An 18,766-nucleotide genomic window follows, 5' to 3' on the forward strand; every position below is an offset into this window, starting at 1 on the left:
CTCCAATCCGCAGGAACTGATCCCGAATCTATCGAACTCTGGCAAATAATCACCTTTGCATCCACGATTTCTCGAGCTACCTCTTCAGTACCCTGGGATGTAGACCATCAGGCCCCGGGGACTTATCAACCTTCAGACCTAATAGTCTCTCTAACACCAATTCCTGGCAAATATAAATTCCCTTAAGTTCAGGTCCTTCAGCCACTGTTACTTGTGGGAGATTGCTTGTGTCTTCCCCAGTGAACACAGCTCTGAAGTACCAATTCAACTCTTCTGCCATTTCTTTGTTCCCCGTAATATATTCCCCTGTTTCTGTCTTCAAGGGCCCAATTTTAGTCTTAACCATTTTTTTGCCTTTCACATACTAAAAAAGCTTTTACTATCCTCCTTTATATTTTTGGCCAGTTTACCTTCCTATCTCATTTTTTCTCTGCGTATTTCCTTCTTAGTAATCCTCTGTTGTTCTTTAAAAGCTTCCCAGTCCTCCGTTTTCCCACTCATCTTTGCTATGTTATACTTTTTCTCTTTTGACTTTATATGTTTCTTAACATCCCTCGTCAGCCACAGCCACCCCTGCCTCCACATAGGATCTTTCTTCCTTTTTGGAATGAACTGATCCTGCATCTTCTGCATTGTACCCAGAAATATCTGCCATTGTTCCTCCATTGTCATCCCTGCTAAGGTATTGCACCATTGAACTTTGGCCAGCTCCTCCCTCACAGCTCCATAGTTCCCTTTATCCATCTGAGTTACTGATAGAATGACATGGATTGTTTTTATGATGACATAACTTGAAAAATTTTATTCCTGCACAAGAATCCCAGTTGCAATGAGCAAGAAATTTCTGAAAGGAAGGTAATGACTTTTAAGTGAGGATTAACAATGGAATGTACAATGGAGGGAATTTCAGATTGCTCGATGACTGAAAAATCTCATAATTTATGTCCTTTTTCAGGAGACCTGAAGGATAGAAATATGTGCGGCACATTAGGGGAAGGATAATGACACCATACAAGCTGCTTCATTAATGGATACTGACCCCTTGTGCAAACAGGATGCAAAGTGAACACTAATGACTGTATCAAGATCCTGTATGTTTAATTTTAATTGCCATCTGTAAAGCTCAATGGATTTAATTTCCAAACGCCTTTTAATTCGGTTTACCATGAAAAGAATACCGTTGCTTTATATGTGGGGACACAGACAAATTCCTAACCTCTAATGCCATATGAAAGCAATTTATGCATTCATGATTTTCTGTTATGACGCTTAACAAGCTGGTAGCAATTTCTTTGCTTTCTTGTGCTGTTCTTAAATAATATCAAATTGTGATCCATTTTTATTACCATAAATGATCACAACTGAACCCATTTTTATTGTTTGGCTGTCTTCAGGCTATCGGGTGCAGGTGTTTTAAATAAAAGCGGCACTGAATCTGACTACATAAAATCGCAGCTGGTGTTTCCGTGAGTGTAACCCAATTTCCCTTTCACCCTACTGGAATGCACAAGTCATAAATTATACGCTTATTTACCATTATTACTTTTCAGTAAAACTTGCAATCTACCACTACACAGAAGCTGACATTGTATTTGGAAGCACCAAGATTGTTTGAAAGGCATATTCCAGATCACTCCAGGCAATGTATATACTAGGCATTTCAGCTTATTAGAGTGAACTGTATTGACATATATAATTCTTATAGTATAAACAAAGAGCACAGATGCTTTTGCTAGGTATTTTCTTTTTGTTCCAAGTGTCAATTAATCGTTCCATTCCTCCCTATGCTGTCTATATTTGATCTCCTAAGTTTGAGTTCCTGGCCTCGTTCGCTTTCACTTACTTTTCTTTTTTTTTAATTTTACTTTTCTTTTTTTCCCCTTTCTCTTTGAAGTCTTTTACTTCGGCAAGGCATCATTGACAGGCCCTGCCCGACCATGTTCCAGAACCTGGTGACTGGAGACTTCGAGCAAGCCCTGCAATGTTCTGGGACCTGGTGATCAGCAGCTGTGAGCGGGCTCTGCAATATTCTGGAACCTGGCGATTGGAGCTGGGAGTGGGCCCTGCAATGTTCTGGGACTCACACCAGTGCCTACATGGAGATAAAACTTAAATAAGACTCTAGCATCTGGATGTTTTTCATTCCGTTTGGCTTTGTATCTATTATTTCTCAAGTGTGTGGTGCTGGAAAAGCACAGCGTCCAAAGAACAGCAAAATCGACGTTTCAGGCATAAACCGTTCATCCCAATTCACTCTCGACTCTGATCTCCAGCATCTGCAGTCTTCACTTTCTCCTTTCTTTTATTTCTGCTGATTTTTTTTTATAAGCAAGTGTGTAACCAAGATGGGCACCAGAGAATGGTAATTAATACACTTTTCACTGTGTTCCTATAATTCAGTGCATGTGACAATAAAGTCTATCTTAAATCTAATTCAGCACAAGCTTTAAAAATAATATCTTTTCTCCTGGTCACTCTGCAGCCATCTGGTCTGAACAGTGACATTGGTAACTTCACATCTTAACTATAATTGATTTCTCTTTATGGCAGTGGCTGATGCAATGTGATGAGGATTTGTTGGTGTCCATGATCAGTAAATGTCACCCAGGAGTTAGTGATCCAGTTTATCAGCACATAGTATTATTAGGGCCTTATTGTAGATCCTATTTTTTTGCTTTGTTGCTTTTTTGATCTTTATTTAATTTAGATTAGATTACTTACAGTGTGGAAACAGGCCCTTTCCGAAGAGCAACCCACCCAGACCCATACCCCTACATTTACCCCTTCACCTAACACTACGGGCAATTTAGCATGGCCAATTCACCTAACCTGCACATTTTTGGACTGTGGGAGGAAACCGGAGCACCTGGAGGAGACCCACGCAGACACAGGGAGAATGTGCAAACTCCACACAGACAGTTGCCTGAGGCAGGAATTGAACCCAGGTCTCTGGTGCTATGAGGCAGCAGTGCTAACCACTGTGCCACAATGCCGCCCATTAAACAAAGGAAAAGCATATTTTTATTTTACACACATACATGAAACCGAGTTTTGTCTTTACGCCACTTAATTCTTTCAACAATTTTGATAATTCTATATTTTCAGTGTTACCTTATTGATATCTTTTTTAAAATCACATTCCTATTTTCTATTCCGAAGTTTGCAGCTAAAGCATCTTTTAAAATATTTGTTCATGGGTCACAGGCTAAGCCAGTATTCAATTCAATCTTTCATTTTCCTCAAAAAGGTGGTGGTGGTGAGCTGCCTTCTTAAACCACTGCACCTACAGTTCTGTTAGGAATGGAGTTCTAGGCTTTTAACTCAGTAGTGAAAGAACGGCAATATATTTCCAAGTTCAGGAGGCTTGGAGGAGATCTTCCAGATGGCGTCTTGTCATTCTAGATGGTAGAGGCTGTGGGTTTAGATGGTGCCGTTGAAGTAGTTGCTGTAGTACAATATGTGGATTGTACAAACTGCTTCCACTGTGTAGCAGTTAAGATGGAGAATGGGGCATCAATCATGCAGGTTGCTTTGTCCTGGATGATTTCAAGCTTCTCGAGTGTTAGAACACAGAACAATACAGCGCAGAACAGGCCCTTCGGCCCTCAATGTTGCGCCGACCTGTGAACTATTCTCAGCTCGTCCCCCTATACTATCCCAAAATCATCCATGTGCTTATCTAAGGGTAGTTTAAATCTCCCTAATGTGACTGAGTTGACTACATTAGTGTATTCCACACCTTTACCACTCTCTGCGTAAAGAACCTGCCTCTGACATCTGTCTTAAATCTATCACCCCTCAATTTGTAGTTATGCCCCTCGTACACGCTGACGTCATCATCCTAGGAAGAAGACTTTCACTGTCTACCCTATCTAATCCTTTGATCATCTTGTATGTCTCTATCAAATCCCTTCTTAGCCTTCTTCTTTCCTATGAGAACAGACCCAAGTCTCTCAGCTTTTCCTTATAAGACCTTCCCTCCAGACCAGGCAACATCCTGGTAAACCTCCACTGCACCTTTTCCAATGCTTCCAAATCATTCCCGAAATATGGGGACCAGAACTGTACACAATATTCCAAGTGCGGCCAGACTAGCGTTTTGTATAGTTGCAGTATGATATTGTGGCTCCGGAACTCAATCCCTCTACAAATGAAACCTAACACAATATATGCCTTCTTAACAGCACAATTCACCTGGGTGACTCCAAGATCCCTCTGCACATCCACTCTACCAAGAATCTTTCCATTGACCCAGTATTCTGCCTTCCTGTTATTCTTCCCAAAGTGCATCACCTCACATTTATCTGCATTGAACTCCATTTTCCACCTCTCAGCCTAATTCTGCAGTTCATCCAAGTCCCCCTGCAACCTATAACATTCTTTCACATTGTCCACTACTCCACCAACTTTAGTGTCATCTGCAAATTTACTAATCTATCCACCTATGCCTGCGTCTAAGTCATTTATAAAAATGACAAACAGCAATGGTCCCAAAACAGATCCTTGTGGCACACCACTAGTAGCCGGACTCCAGGCTGAATATTTTCCATCAACCACGACTCGCTGCCTTCTTTCAGAATGCAAGTTTCTAATCCAAACTGCTAAATCACCCTCAATTCCATGCCTCTGTATTTTCTCCAACAGCGTATCATGTGGAACCTTATCAAAGGCTTTACTTTAGTTCTTGGAGCTGCACTCATCCAGACAATTGGGGACTATTCCATCACACTCCTGATTTGTGCCTTGAAGATGGTGGATAGGCTTCGGGGTATAAGACTCTTTCGTCTCTGTTGTATGGTTAGACCAACTTAGTTTCTCGTCAATGGCAACCTTCGGTATATAGAGAGATTTTGTGACGATAATACCATTGCCCTTCAAGAGGGGATGCTTAGATTGTCTCTTATTGGAGAAAGTCATTGCCTGGCATTTGCGTGGCAGAAATGTCACTTGCCACTTGTTAGACCAAGCCTGAATATTGCTGCATTTGAACATGGATTACTTCAGTGTCTAAGAAGTATTGAATGGTGCTGAACATTGTGAATTCATTGGTGGACATTCCTACTTCTGACCTTATCATCGAGGAAAGTTCACTGGTGAAGTAGCTGAAGTTGTTAGTTCCTGACATACTATCCCAAGGAATTCCTGCAGAGCTGTCCTGGGGCTGAGAGGATTGATCTATCACTACAACTATCTTTCTTTGTGTTAGGTATGATTCCAACCAGCAAAGTTTTGCCCCTGATATCCAATGATATCCAATACAGGTCATTGAAGCCACACTTGGTCACAGGCAGGTCACTCTCAGCGCACTCTAGAATTCAATTGTTTTGTCTGTGTTTCAACCAAAGCTGTAATGAGAGAAAGGGCTGAGTGATCCTAGCAGAATCTAAACTGAGCATCAGCGAGTATGTTATTGCTCCCCACTAATTTTATTACTGATTGCTGTATCTAGTAATTTCTGAACTCTTCCACCTAACACTTCTGTCTCTTTTCCATTTTATTAAAATATCTACTTAGCCTGCTTGCAGCGAACATCATCTATGCAATGATCTGTGAAACTGGGGCTGGAGCAAGCTGGTAAGCAGTATTAATAAAGGCAACAAACAAAGCAATAACAAGAGGACAATATTGATGGCAGCATCATTCTAATAGTCCAACAAATCACCAATTCTGTTCATACACAACACTGACTCTGGAGTTACTACATTAAAATTTTCTCAAAGAAATTAAGGCCAATAATTACTAAAAGCTGCTCTTGTTTTAACTTTTGATCAGGTGGAACTGTAAACCTTGTTCAAAGTGTGTAAATGAAGTTTTTGTTGCTCATCTGGTTAAGGTAGATGAAGGAAGGACAGCTCTGAGAAACTATTGGCCAACATCAGCATCAATATGCAGACCAAAATCCATCAACCCGTCCAAGGTATGCACAGAATGAGAGCAAGTTTCCCCAAAGATTTTGACATTACATAGACAGGTTTAAAGGTGAAGCCAGTACAGAACATACCGACATTGCAATGCTCAGAATACAGTCCAGATGCAGCACCACAGAATGCAGGCAGCTTCACTGAACAAAAGCAACATACTGTCAATGCTGAAAACCTGAAATAAAAATAAGAATGGTAGAAAATACATATGCAACTCAGGTGGCATCTGTGGAAACAGAAACAGAATTAACATTTCAGATCTATGACAGGTTTTTAATATATCTGCTTTCGCTTCATAGGGCACCCCTGAACTCATAGTTCAGGATACTGCCTGGACTCGAGGGCTTGCCTTATGAAGAAAGGTTGAATAAGCTTGGACTTTTCTCTCTGGAGAGAAGGAGGAAGAGAGGAGACCTGATCAAGGTATACAAGATAATGAGTGGAATAGATAGAGTCAATAGCCAGAGACTTTTCCCCAGGGCAGGATTGACTGGTACGAGGAGTCATAGTTTGAAGATATTAGGAGGAAGGTATAAAGGAGACGTCAGAGGTAGGTTCTTCACACAGAGAGTTGTGAATGCATGGAATGCGTTGCCAGCTGTGGTGGTGGAAGCAGAGTCATTAGGGACATTTAAGCGACTGCTAGACATGTACATGGATAGCAATGAGTTGAGGAGTGCGTAGGTTAAGTTATTATATTTTATATTTGGATTAATCCTCGGCACAACATCATGGGCCAAAGGGCCTGTTGTGTGCTGTACTTTTCTGTGATCTATAACAAAACCTAGTTAAAATGAACATAGGAAGTAATTCAATAATGCCTGGGAAAGGAAGCCATGGTGAAAACTAAGAGCTCCATCTCAGAAAGTAATAGAGGACATGATGCATGATGGCCATGACTAATTTCACTGTTATGATTTAAGTGGACTACTTTCCATGGAAATGAGCTATGGTCACAATGATCCAGAAAATGCAAACTCTCAGTGATTTCAACTAACTTTACTTGTTTAGCTACTTGGAAAAGACTTAGAAAAAGGTGATCAAGTGTTACCTTCAACATCACCTCAAGAACAATGATGTCTTAAACTCTTGACAAGAAAATCTCACACAAGAGCAAAATACACCCACGAAACTTATTGGGTCAATTAATGCACATCCTCTGCACATTCAACAAGAAATTCCACACATTAGCATTGTTCTTTATGGCTTACATCAAAGTTTGGCTTTAAATATGACATCTCTCAGCTTGACATTCCTAGGGAGCTGATTCAATGGTATTGAATTACCTGCCACAGAATACAATGGATGCAAGAACTGGCACAGCAATCAGAATCAGGTTTTGCTAAATGGTTTAAGTGCATCAGACCTTATCAGCTCATTCCTTTTTTTTCATTTATGTCTATGATATTCCAGCACCTAAACAAAGGATTGGGCTCGCTCACAATTATGTACGATTGATTTAATTTGATTTGATTTGATTTATTATTGTCACATGTACTGAGATGCAATGAAAAGTATTGTCTTGTTGCTAACCAGGCAAATCATGCCTTACATTAGTACATCAGGGTAATAGAATAGAATACAAAATATAGTGTTACAGCTACAGCGATGGTGCAGATACCACATCAATTCTAATATATAAGAGGTCTGTTCATAAGTCAAATAACAGAGGGCAAGAAGCTGTTGTTGAATCTGTTGATACATGTTTTCAAATTTCTGTATCTTCCATCTGATGGAAGAGGGGGGAAGAGAGTACAACCGGGATGGAAGGGGTCTTTGATTATGTTGATTGCTTTCCTGAGGCAGCTGGCAGTGTAAACAGTCAATGGAAGGAAGGCTGGTTTTCGAGATGGACTGGGCTGAATTCACAACTGTAATTTCTTGAAGTCTTGGGCAGAGATGCTGCCATACCAAGCTGTGATGTATCTGGATAGGATGCTTTCTGTGATGCATCTAAAAGGCAACTCAGAAATACAACTTTAGAGATACCTGGCCAATCTGGGGAAATTGTTTGTGAATCAGCAAATCCGACACAAGAAAATCAGAAGATACACCATTCTATACAACAAAATTGAGGCACATAGATAGGAAGTGAGGAATAAACTCAAAATCCTGGATATACCATTCTAGACAAATTTGGTTTAGATATGTCTCGCTGACAACAGACAGCATACAAGAGTCTGAGGAAGTTTGATATGGTTGATGTTGAGAAGATGGTTCCACTAGTGGGGGCACTTTGAACTAAGGGATATAGTTACAGAATAGGGGACATGTATTTAAAACTAAGATTCAAAGAAATTTCTTCTCCTGGAGGATAATGATAGTTTGTATTACTCTATCCCAGATGAAAGTGAGGACTGCAAATACTGGAGATTAGAGTCGAGAGTGTGATGCTGGAAAAGCACAGCAGCTCAGGCAGCATCCGAGGAGCAAAAGAATCGACATCTTGATCAAAAGCCCTTCCTGATGAAGGGCTTTTGCCTGAAACATCAATTTTCCTGCTCCTCAGATACTGTCTGACCTGCTGTGCTTTTCCAGCACTACACTCTTTACTCTATCCCAAACAGTTGTGGAGGTTAGATCCCTGGGAGTATTTAAAGAGAAGTTAGATAAATCTTTGAAGTATCAGGGAGTTAATGGCAATGCTGAGCTGGCATGGCAGAAGAGTTGAGGCCTAGGCCAAATCAGCCATGAACTTGTTGAATAGTGGGGCATGTTTGAGGGGGCAAATGGCCTTCCAATGCTCCTATTTATGTTCTTATGAAATAATTCTGAATCCTCTGTGTAAAGAAGCAGAATCAGCTCAACAAAAATGGAATCATTTCCCCCAAAAGTTCTCACATTGTACAAAGCCCAGTCCAACCAATCCTGGAATAAGTTCATCAAGACTGGTTAACAGTCATATTACTAGTTAAATCAATCCAGTGTCACAATTAAAGACATTTTAAATCCGAAGACTAATGTGGTCAATCAATCTATACAACATCTTTCACCCACTACCACTGGAGGATTGGTTCTTCAAAGTTATCTGAACCAGGAAAGGAATAATGCAGTACCCACTGACTGAGGAAGACTGAACCCATTCTGCTACATTGGAAATACTGCACATATTGATGAAAGCTGTTAACCTATTTCTATTTCTACAAACACAGCCTGACCTACTTCCTATTTCCAGCATTTTCCGTTTTGAGTTTTGAAAAAAAAATTTTAAAAAAATGTATTTGTCTTAATTGTATCCTCAACTTTAGAGTGTTTTATCATGGCATTAACTCCAAAAGCAAAAATACTTGTATGAATGCCACACCAGTTCAACTAACTAATCAAATTTCTAATTGTCAGCTCAGTGCAGTTGACAAAACTGATTGTGAACCTGAGTTTGGGTAGTGGTAGAATTCAGTGAAGTGGTGTGATGGGAAGTGGGGCAGAGATGTTTCTATTGTTTCCCTTTTATTTTTCTATCCTTCTTCCCATGTAGGAATTCATTCTTGGTCGTCTTGAAATAAAGGAGTTTGGTATTATGATGATACTATGGCTTTCACAGGTGTATTTTATAGTGGTATTTTTCTGAAGAGAGGTTGAGACAGAGGTGCCGAGCAGTTTGTTCCAAGTCAATAAAGTAAATAGCTTCTGAGGCTTTAGGTTTTGTTTTAAAGTTGGAACAACAAAAGCAGAATGAAGGGGTTGGGGCGAGTTCCCACAGAAGGGGGATTTCAGTTTAACTTTTCATAGCTTTTGCGTTTAGAAGCTGCTATATATCTATTTCTGCTACAGCAAACACTGAATTTCTCTCTCTCTCTCTCTCTCTCTTCCCCACCTCCAGAATTTTCTCTTGAATATTCTTTACTCCTGGATTGGAGAACTGCATGTGACACAATCTGTTTTACTGAATTTGCCTTTGCCAATGCTGTGTTTATGGGATCTTACTATATTGGAACAATTGTCGTTTAATAGTTAAATAATCTATTATTCTGTTAAATTTTCCAATCGAGTTAAGTTATTCCAATTTCTTCTTTCTTTTGTTTGTATTTTAACTATAGTGTAAGATTAAAGTATGTTTTGTGTCAAGCCTGGTAGTTTGACTAATTGAATTGCATACGGAACACAATGCCTTACAATTGTCATTAAAAATAAGAAAAAGTTGAGGTCTAGGATATCTTCTTTAATATATTTTGAGGGGGTTTAGACTGGTCCATAACAGTATGTGGTAAGTTGTTACGGTGGTTTTAAAATAATATAAAAATTGGTGTTAAATTTAATACGATGCAATTAAATGAAACATCAATAAGTGAATAATATTATTAATGAATTAATTAAAACTCATCAAGAAGGCAGGAAAAGTGATATTACAAGGCTGCAGCACGTGTGAGTTCTTAGACCCTTTGTGATCCAGGAACAGTAAGGAGCTTTGCTTTTGCCTCGGACTCTGAGTCGGAGGTACAGCTGCACACTTGGTGACACACCAAGGAAGGTTATCTGGATGGTTTATACCAGGAGGCAGTCATATCACTTAGGATAAGGTTGGTCATCAGGGATTGGAGGGTGAGGAAGCAGTTCAGGGGCCCGGAGTCTAATAGTGCAGTAATATCAGCCTCTACATTTGTCCAACAGGCCTGAGGATCTCTCAGCCTATTTGGATGAAGCCAGGGATACAGAACGTATGAACCAGCTAATCATGGCATCGTGATACAGGGAAGCATTAAAGTTGGAAGGAACACAGAAATATAGTAAGAGCAAGTGATAGAATAGTGAGGTAAATTTACAATATTCTCTGCAACAAAAAGAAACAGTTCCAGATGACAGTGTTGATTGCCTGATGTCATTGTTCAGGATGTCTGCTCAGAGACAAATTGAAACTGGGGAGGGGGATCCATTTGTTGTCACTCATGTAGTTATCAACATAGGTTGAACTATGAACAAGGTGAAAAAATTAGAGATGAATATATGGCTCAAAGACTGATGTAAGGGAACATCATTCTAATTTGTGGGCCTCTGAGAAAAATGGGAGCCACGTCATTGGAACTGTGTACACCAACAAACAGCGTTCTTGTGAACTGCAAAACTAGAGAAGTGGAGAGCATTTAAAACTAATTAGTGGGAGCAACGTAGCAAATGTGGAAAAGCATGATATATTAAAAAATAGAGACAAGTTAAGAGAGGAACATAACAATGTGGGAAATGAGGGTCTGAAAATGGGAGTAAGAGACAGAGAAAACAAAACCTCGGAATACACCACAATCAAGACAAAACGTTACAAAGGTAATGAAACAACAATACTAAACGCTTTGTATCTGAATGTGCGAATCATTTATGACAAAGTAAACATATTAATCACACATAATGAAGTAAGTAAATATGGTTTGATGTGGCCGCAGAATTAGGACCTGACTATTGAGAAGTATATAACTAACACTCAAGAAAGCTAGATAAATGTGGAAGCATAGCACTGTATCAAGGATGGCAGTGGTGCAGTAGTTAGAGATGACCTTGTTTCAGGAGATTAGGATATAGAATTGGTTCAGGTGAAGATGAGGAATAGTCAGAGAAGGAAGAAACGATAGGGGATGGTCTTCACGCCCAACAATAAGCAAAATGTAGGACAAAGTATAAAAGAAGGAATACTAGGTAATTCTGATAACGGGTTGGCAACAATATTGGGTGACTTTAATCTACCTATGAACTGGAAGAATCAGTAGCCTCAATAAGAAGTTCACAAAATGTCTTTGAGATGTATTGTTAGAGAGAAGTTATATTAGAGTTGGTACTGTTATGAAGGTGTAAGAGACACTGTACCTTGAAAGGCACACAGAGTACTGGAAAATTTACAATATAACATTTTATCCAGCAGCTAGCAGTATGAGACAAAAAACAAGTTTAAATTCAGCCAATCAGTTTAAATTATGCCCCAAGAAACTAAGCTCTAATCAAATTTGAACTTGGTACTTTGACAATATTAAAACCAATAAAACGATCTGATGCTTTGGGGTAAAAATATTAAACAAATTGAACAGTTGGGGGAGAACTGCCAAAAGACCAACAGATGTAGGCTGCTAGTCAGAACTCTGTAAGAGGTACCTGTCCAAGAGAAGGTGTTTTCATAGACAAAAAATCAACACCAACCTGGAGAGCAAATCTACAAAGGAAGATACAAAAAGAAGATTCAATAGCTGGTTGGTTTTGAAATTTGAATTTTTCTGTAAATTTTCATTGGGGGTTTAATCAGACCAGTATTGCAGAGGGGAAGGTAATAGATAGGTTTAGATCAATGAGTTGTAATTAGTTGTTAATTATTCTCTGTTAGACTTCAACAAAGTTGTTAATTTTTACTTCAAATAGTGACTTTTGGGATAGTTCTTTGCCTCTCAAATTTTCACATATTACAGCACGGGGTAAATGTTTTCTGCGTTACTGATTTATATTAGCGGAGGTGGGGGGGGGGTTACCCCATGTCATAACTGTACTGTGTGATGTCATAGGGTTAATTAATAACCTCAGAGTAAAGGTGCCCTAAGGTAGCAGAGACCACAATCCAGTTGAATTATGAACAAAAACTGAAATTACTGAAGAAACTGATTGAAATACACCCTATTTGAAAGACAGGACAATGACTTAAACTATGTGGGCATGAAATTGAGCTAACTGGCACACTAGTCCCTTAGAAAGTCAGAATGGAGAGTTAATAGTAGGTTATAAGGAAATGACAGAAAAAATTAACAAATACTGTACTTTAGTCCTCACTATAAAGGATCCACAAAACATTTCAGTATTAGTTGGAAATCAGGAGGTGGAAAGGAGAGAGAAAAACTGAGTGAAATTACAATCACGAGAGAAGTGGTACTGAGCAAACTGACAAAGCTGTGAGCTCATGAGTCTCCCAGAGCAGACAGACCTCATTTTTCTTAAAACAAGTAGTTAATTAGGCAGGAGATACTTTGGTGTTAACTTGCCAAAATTCCCTAAATTTATGAAATGTTCCATCAAACTAGAAAGTAGCAAATACAACCCATCTAATGAAAAAGTGATGGAGGCAGAAAACAGGGACTTCACGGGCCAATTAGCTTGATGCATGTTGGGAGGAAGATGTTAGAATCAATCTTTGAGGAGGATGTAACTGCAACATTTGTAGTACTGGCCACCCTGTTATTAAACTCGAAAGGGTGCATAAGAGATTTACAAGGATGTTACTGATACTGGAAGGTTTGAGTAATAAGGAGAGGCTCGATAAGCTGGGTCCTTTTTCCCTGAAGTGTAGGAGGCTGAGGGGTGACCTTATAGAAGTTTATAAAATCATGAGGAGCATCGATAAAATGAATAGCCAAGGCCTTTTCCCTCGGGTAGGGCTGTCCAAACTTAGAGGGAATAGGTCTAAGGTTAGAGGGGTAAGATTTCAGAGGGACTTGGGGGCAACATTTTCATACAGAGATACATATATGGAATGAATTGCCAGAGAAAGTGGTGGAGACAAGTACAACTACAACATTTAAAAGACATTTGATCAGGTACATGAATAGGAAAAGTTTAAGAGGGACATGGGCCAAACACAGGCAAATAGGACTAGTTAAGTTTGGGAAAACTGGTTGGCATCAATGAGTTAGGCCAAAGCTATTTATGTGCTGTTTGACTCTTTCACTCAAAGTTGTGATGGATGCCCTAGTGACTATGTCAATTGAATACATTAATTCCTAAATTGATGAGGACTTTCAGGCTGAGACAACCAGAGGCTTCAATGCCATGCAGACTGCACACAATGGCCATCAATGGCTGCTGCAGGGCAGCTAGGGCCTAAGATCTATTGGAAGGTATTTTATTTTCTCAATGCCAAGTAACGTAGAACCGTCAACAATGATTCCTACAGGTATGTGTTTATTATGCTAAGGAGAGCAGTTATGTTTTTTTTCCTAGTGTGAATACTGACAAAACGTATCCATTTAGCACTTCCCCTACCTCCTCTGACTCCACGTACAACTTCCCACTACTATCCTTGATTGGCCTAATCTTTCTCTAGTCATTCTTTTATTCCTGACATACCTATAGAAAGCCTTGGGGTTTTACTTGATCCTATCCACCGACTTCTCGTGTCCCCTCCTGGCTCTTTTTCACTCTCTATTTAGGTCTTTCCTGGCTAGCTTGTAACTCTCAAGCACCCTAACTGAGCCCATCACATCTCATCCTAACATAAGCCTTCTTTTTCGTCTTAGAACATAGAACATAGAACAGTACAGCACAGAATAGGCCCTTAAGCCCACAATGTTTTGCCAACCATTGATCCTCATGAATGCACCCTCAAATTTCTGTGACCATATGCATGTCCAGCAGTCTCTTAAATGTCCCCAATGACCTTGCTTCCACAACTGCTGCTGGGAACACATTCCATGCTCTCACAACTCTCTGTGTAAAGAACCCACCTCTGACATCCCCTCTATACTTTCCTCCAACCAGCCTAAAACTTTGACCCCTCGTGTTAGCCATTTCTGCCCTGGGAAATAGTCTCTGGCTATCGACTCCATCTATACCTCTCATTATCTTGTATATCTCAATTAGGTCCCCTCTCCATTTCTCCAATGAAAAAGGTCTGAGCTCAGTCAACCTCTCTTCATAAGGTAAGCTCTCCAGTCCAGGCAGCATCCTGGTAAACCTCCTCTGAACCCTCTCCAAAGCATCCACATCTTTCCTATAATAGGGCGACCAGAACTGGATGAAGTATTCCAAGTGTGGTCTAACCAAAGTTTTATAGAGCTGCAACAAGATTTCACGACTCTTAAACTCATCCCCCTGTTAACGAAAGCCAAAACACCACATGCTTTCTTAATAACCCTGTCCACTTGTGTGGCCATTTTAAGGGATCTATGTACCTGCACACCAAGATCCCTCTGTTCCTCCACACTGCCAAGAATCCTATCCTTAATCCTGTACTCAGCTTTCAAATTCAACCTTCCAAAATGCATCACCTCGCACTTATCCAAGTTGAACTCCATCCGCCACCTCTCAGCCCATCTCTACATCCTGTCAATGTCCCACTGCAGCCTACAACAGCCCTCTATACTATCAACGACACCTCCAACCTTTGTGTCGTCTGCAAACTTGCTAACCCATCCTTCAATCCCCTCATCCAAGTCATTAATAAAAATTACAAACAGTAGAGGCCCAAGGATAGAGCCCTATGGAGCACCACTGACTTCCTGGCAGAATGTTTTCCTTCTACTACCAGTCGCTGTCTTCTGTTGGCCAGCCAATTCTGTATCCAGACAGCTAGGTTCCCCTGTATCCCATTCCTCCTGACCTTCTGAATGAGCTACCATGGGGAACCTTATCAAATGCCTTGCTGAAGTCCATATACACCACATCCACAGCTCAACCGTCATCAACTTTTCTAGTCACATCCTCAAAGAACTTGATAAGGTTTGTGAGGCATGACCTGCCCCTCACAAAGCCGTGTTGACTGCATTTAATCAAGCCATGCTCTTCCAGATGGTCATAAATCCTATCCCTCAGAATCCTTTCTAACACCTTGCAGACGACAGACGTGAGACTTGACAAGAAATTCAACTTCCTTCGTAAACCACAGCTCCCTTGCTCAACGACTTCCTCCCTGTCTGGCTGGTACATACTTATCAAGGACCCGCAGTAGCTGTACCTTGAATACGCTCCAAGTTTCAATTGTGCCCATGCCCTGCAGTTTCCTTCCCCATCCTATGCATCCTAAATCTCACCAAAACGCATCGTAAGTGCCTTTCCCCCAGCCCTGCTGTATATACCTTTCCTTTTCCAACACTAAAATTAACATAACTGAAATGTGGTCACTACCACGATGATGAAGACAACCTAAATTATTAGTCCAATATTTTCTACAGTGGTAGCATTTCTCCATGTAAGTTTCAACCAATCCAAGAGGTCATCTCTGCTGCCTCCCCTCGTTATTGTGAGAATGACATGTAACTTTAATTAGGCAAAAGTGAGGACTGCAGATGCTGGAAACCAGACTTTAGATCACAGTGGTGCTGGGAAAGCACAGCAGGTAGACAGCATCTGAGGAGCAGGAAAATCGACGTTTCGGGCAAAAGCCCTTCATCAGGAATCATCATTCCTGATGAAGAGCTTTTGCCCGAAACATCGATTTTCCTGCTCCTCGGATGCTGCTGTGCTTTTCCAGCACCACTCTGATCTAAACAGATGTAACGTTAATTGCAAAATCCCCACTGCTGAGTGCCAAGGTGCTGATAGAATGTGGGTGCCATGCAACATTCACAGGATCTCATAATACTCTCACTATGCTGCTTTACTGGTATTTAAAGTTTGTGTGAAGATTTGTGTGCAGCCAGACTACTGCGACCCCTAGGACTCATAACGGCACACAAACCAACAGCCACGCTCAGACAACAACTCACCAGAATGAAGGACCCGATACTCAACATGAGCAAAACTAATGTAGTGTACAAAATACCATGCAAGGACTGCACAAAACACTATATAGGACAAACAGGAAGACAGCTAACAATCCGCATACATGAACATCAACTAGCCACGAAACGACACGACCAGCTATCCTTAGTAGCCACACACGCAGACAACAAGCAACATGTATTCGACTGGGACAACACTACTATCATAGGGCAAGCCAGACAGAGAACAGCCAGGGAATTCCTAGAAGCTTGGCACTCATCCACAAACTCCATCAACAAACACATCGACCTGGACCCAATATACCAACCACTACAGCGAATAGCTGAAACTGACAACTGGAAGCGGCAGGGACAGACCAATATAAACACCGGAGGAAACATCAAAGAAGCGCTTCGCAGGAGGCTCCCAAGCACTGATGATGTCGCCTAGCCAGGGGACGAAACGTTTGCAACAAAAACTTCCAGTTCGGCGAACAGAACCACATCACTGGTATTTAATTTACACCAATTAAATTACACCGGCGGCACGGTGGCACAGTGGTTAGCACTGCTGCCTCACAGCGCCAGAGACCCGGGTTCAATTCCCGCCTCAGGCGACCGACTGTGTGGAGTTTGCACGTTCTCCCCGTGTGTGCGTGGGTTTCCTCCGGGTACTCCGGTTTCCTCCCACAGTCCAAAGATGTGCAGGTCAGGTGAATTGGCCATGCTAAATTGTCCATAGTGTTAGGTAAGGGGTAAATGTAGGGGTATGGGTGTGTTACGCTTCGGCGGGTCGGTGTGGACTTGTTGGGCCGAAGGGCCTGTTTCCATACTGTAAGTAATCTAATCTAATCTAATCTAATCTAATCAATTGCCTACTTGACACTGTCAAGCAAATACTGTCAAATTGATTTCATCTCTGGCAATATCACTTGGAGATGGAACTTGTCAGGGAGTCAATCCAACCCAAAGTTTTCAAATTTTATCTCCAGTCCTGTCCTTCTTTGCTGTAAACATAGTTCAACATGATCACCTATAATATTATCACATTTAAGTTTACTACCTTGCCAGGGAGTACTGAAGGTTTCACAACTACCAGTTAGCAAATCTGAATCACAGTAACAACTACAATATCTTGTGCACTTTATAAGATTAAATGCTGTTTTGATCATCTCATTATTTTCCAGAATTTCTTTTAAATATATCATGTATTTATACCAGCATCTAACAAGAAGACCTCTATACTGAATTCTGAAAGCTGTGGTTGCAATCTAGTTGATCTATACCTTACAACAACATTATGTGGTCTCCTTTTAAACTAGCAGCAACTTATAATATGCACACACAAGAAAAGGTTTCAAACAAAACAATAGTACTTTGTGCAATGGACGTCTTGGATGAAATGTTCTTCTATCTGCTACAGCTCACTATTAAATTAAAAGCACAGCCCAGGGAATCCCAAATGTCTCAGGATGTCTGGGAATCTCCCAGTTTGAACTTTGTTACTTCTCTTTCTGTTAGTTATTTTACAACATGTTTCAGCCCAAAGCAGTTATTAAAGAAGAAAAATAAAGTATGAGACAAAGTATCGCTAAAATCTTTGGTTCCACCCTTGGCAAACAACTTAAGCCAGTTTTTGAGTTTCTCAAGTTTTTTTTGCCTGTTGACCATCACAAGCACCCACTCTGAAATAGCACTTTTCTGTTTCAAATAGGTTTGCTATAAATATAAGTGTACTATCATTGAGGTGCACTCAATATAGCAAGCCAATTTTGTCTAGTAAATATTAAATTTCCTAAAAGTCCTATCACAAAGAGCTTCATCAAGTTCAATTATTTATTTATACTATATAAAGAAATATCTAAAATGTACACAAATCTTTCATGTGAACACACTTAGAGTGAAAGGTAACATAGAACATAGAACATAGAAGAATACAGCGCAGTACAGGCCCTTCGGCCCTCGATGTTGCGCCGATCCAAGCCCACCTAACCTACACTAGCCCACTATCCTCCATATGCCTATCCAATGCCCGCTTAAATGCCCATAATGAGGGAGAGTCCACCACTGCTACTGGGATGGCATTCCATAAACTCACGACTCACTGAGTAAAGAACCTACCCATAACATCTGTCCTATACCTACCCCCCCTTAATTTAAAGCTATGCCCCCTTGTAATAGCTGACTCCATATGTGGAAAAAGATTCTCACTGTCGACCCTATCTAAACCCCTAATCATCTTGTACACCTCTATCAAGTCACCCCTAAACCTTCTTTTCTCCAATGAAAACAACCCCAAGTGCCTCAGCCTTTCCTCATACGATCTTCCTACCATACCAGGAAACATTCTGGTAAGAGGGCCTGTGCCCGAAACGTCGAATCTCCTGTTCCCTGGATGCTGCCTGACCTGCTGTGCTGTTCCAGCAATAAAGTTTCAACTTTGATCTCCAGCATCTGCAGACCTCACTT

At 40.6% G+C, this 18,766-nt stretch overlaps 1 protein-coding gene across 1 annotated transcript in view; it reads right to left on the reverse strand.

Moving 5' to 3' along the window:
* The window catches only part of pdzd2 (PDZ domain containing 2), a 420,957-nt gene that overhangs the window by 397,204 nt on the left and 4,987 nt on the right, over nucleotides 1-18,766 (reverse strand). The window contains exon 2 of the mRNA XM_043687429.1: nucleotides 6,002-6,096. The gene's annotated coding sequence lies outside the window, so the exon portion shown is untranslated. The remainder of the gene's footprint in view (nucleotides 1-6,001; nucleotides 6,097-18,766) is intronic.

This window comes from Chiloscyllium plagiosum, chromosome 1 (assembly GCF_004010195.1).
Source record: "Chiloscyllium plagiosum isolate BGI_BamShark_2017 chromosome 1, ASM401019v2, whole genome shotgun sequence".
In the NCBI taxonomy this organism is placed as follows: Eukaryota; Metazoa; Chordata; class Chondrichthyes; order Orectolobiformes; family Hemiscylliidae; genus Chiloscyllium; species Chiloscyllium plagiosum.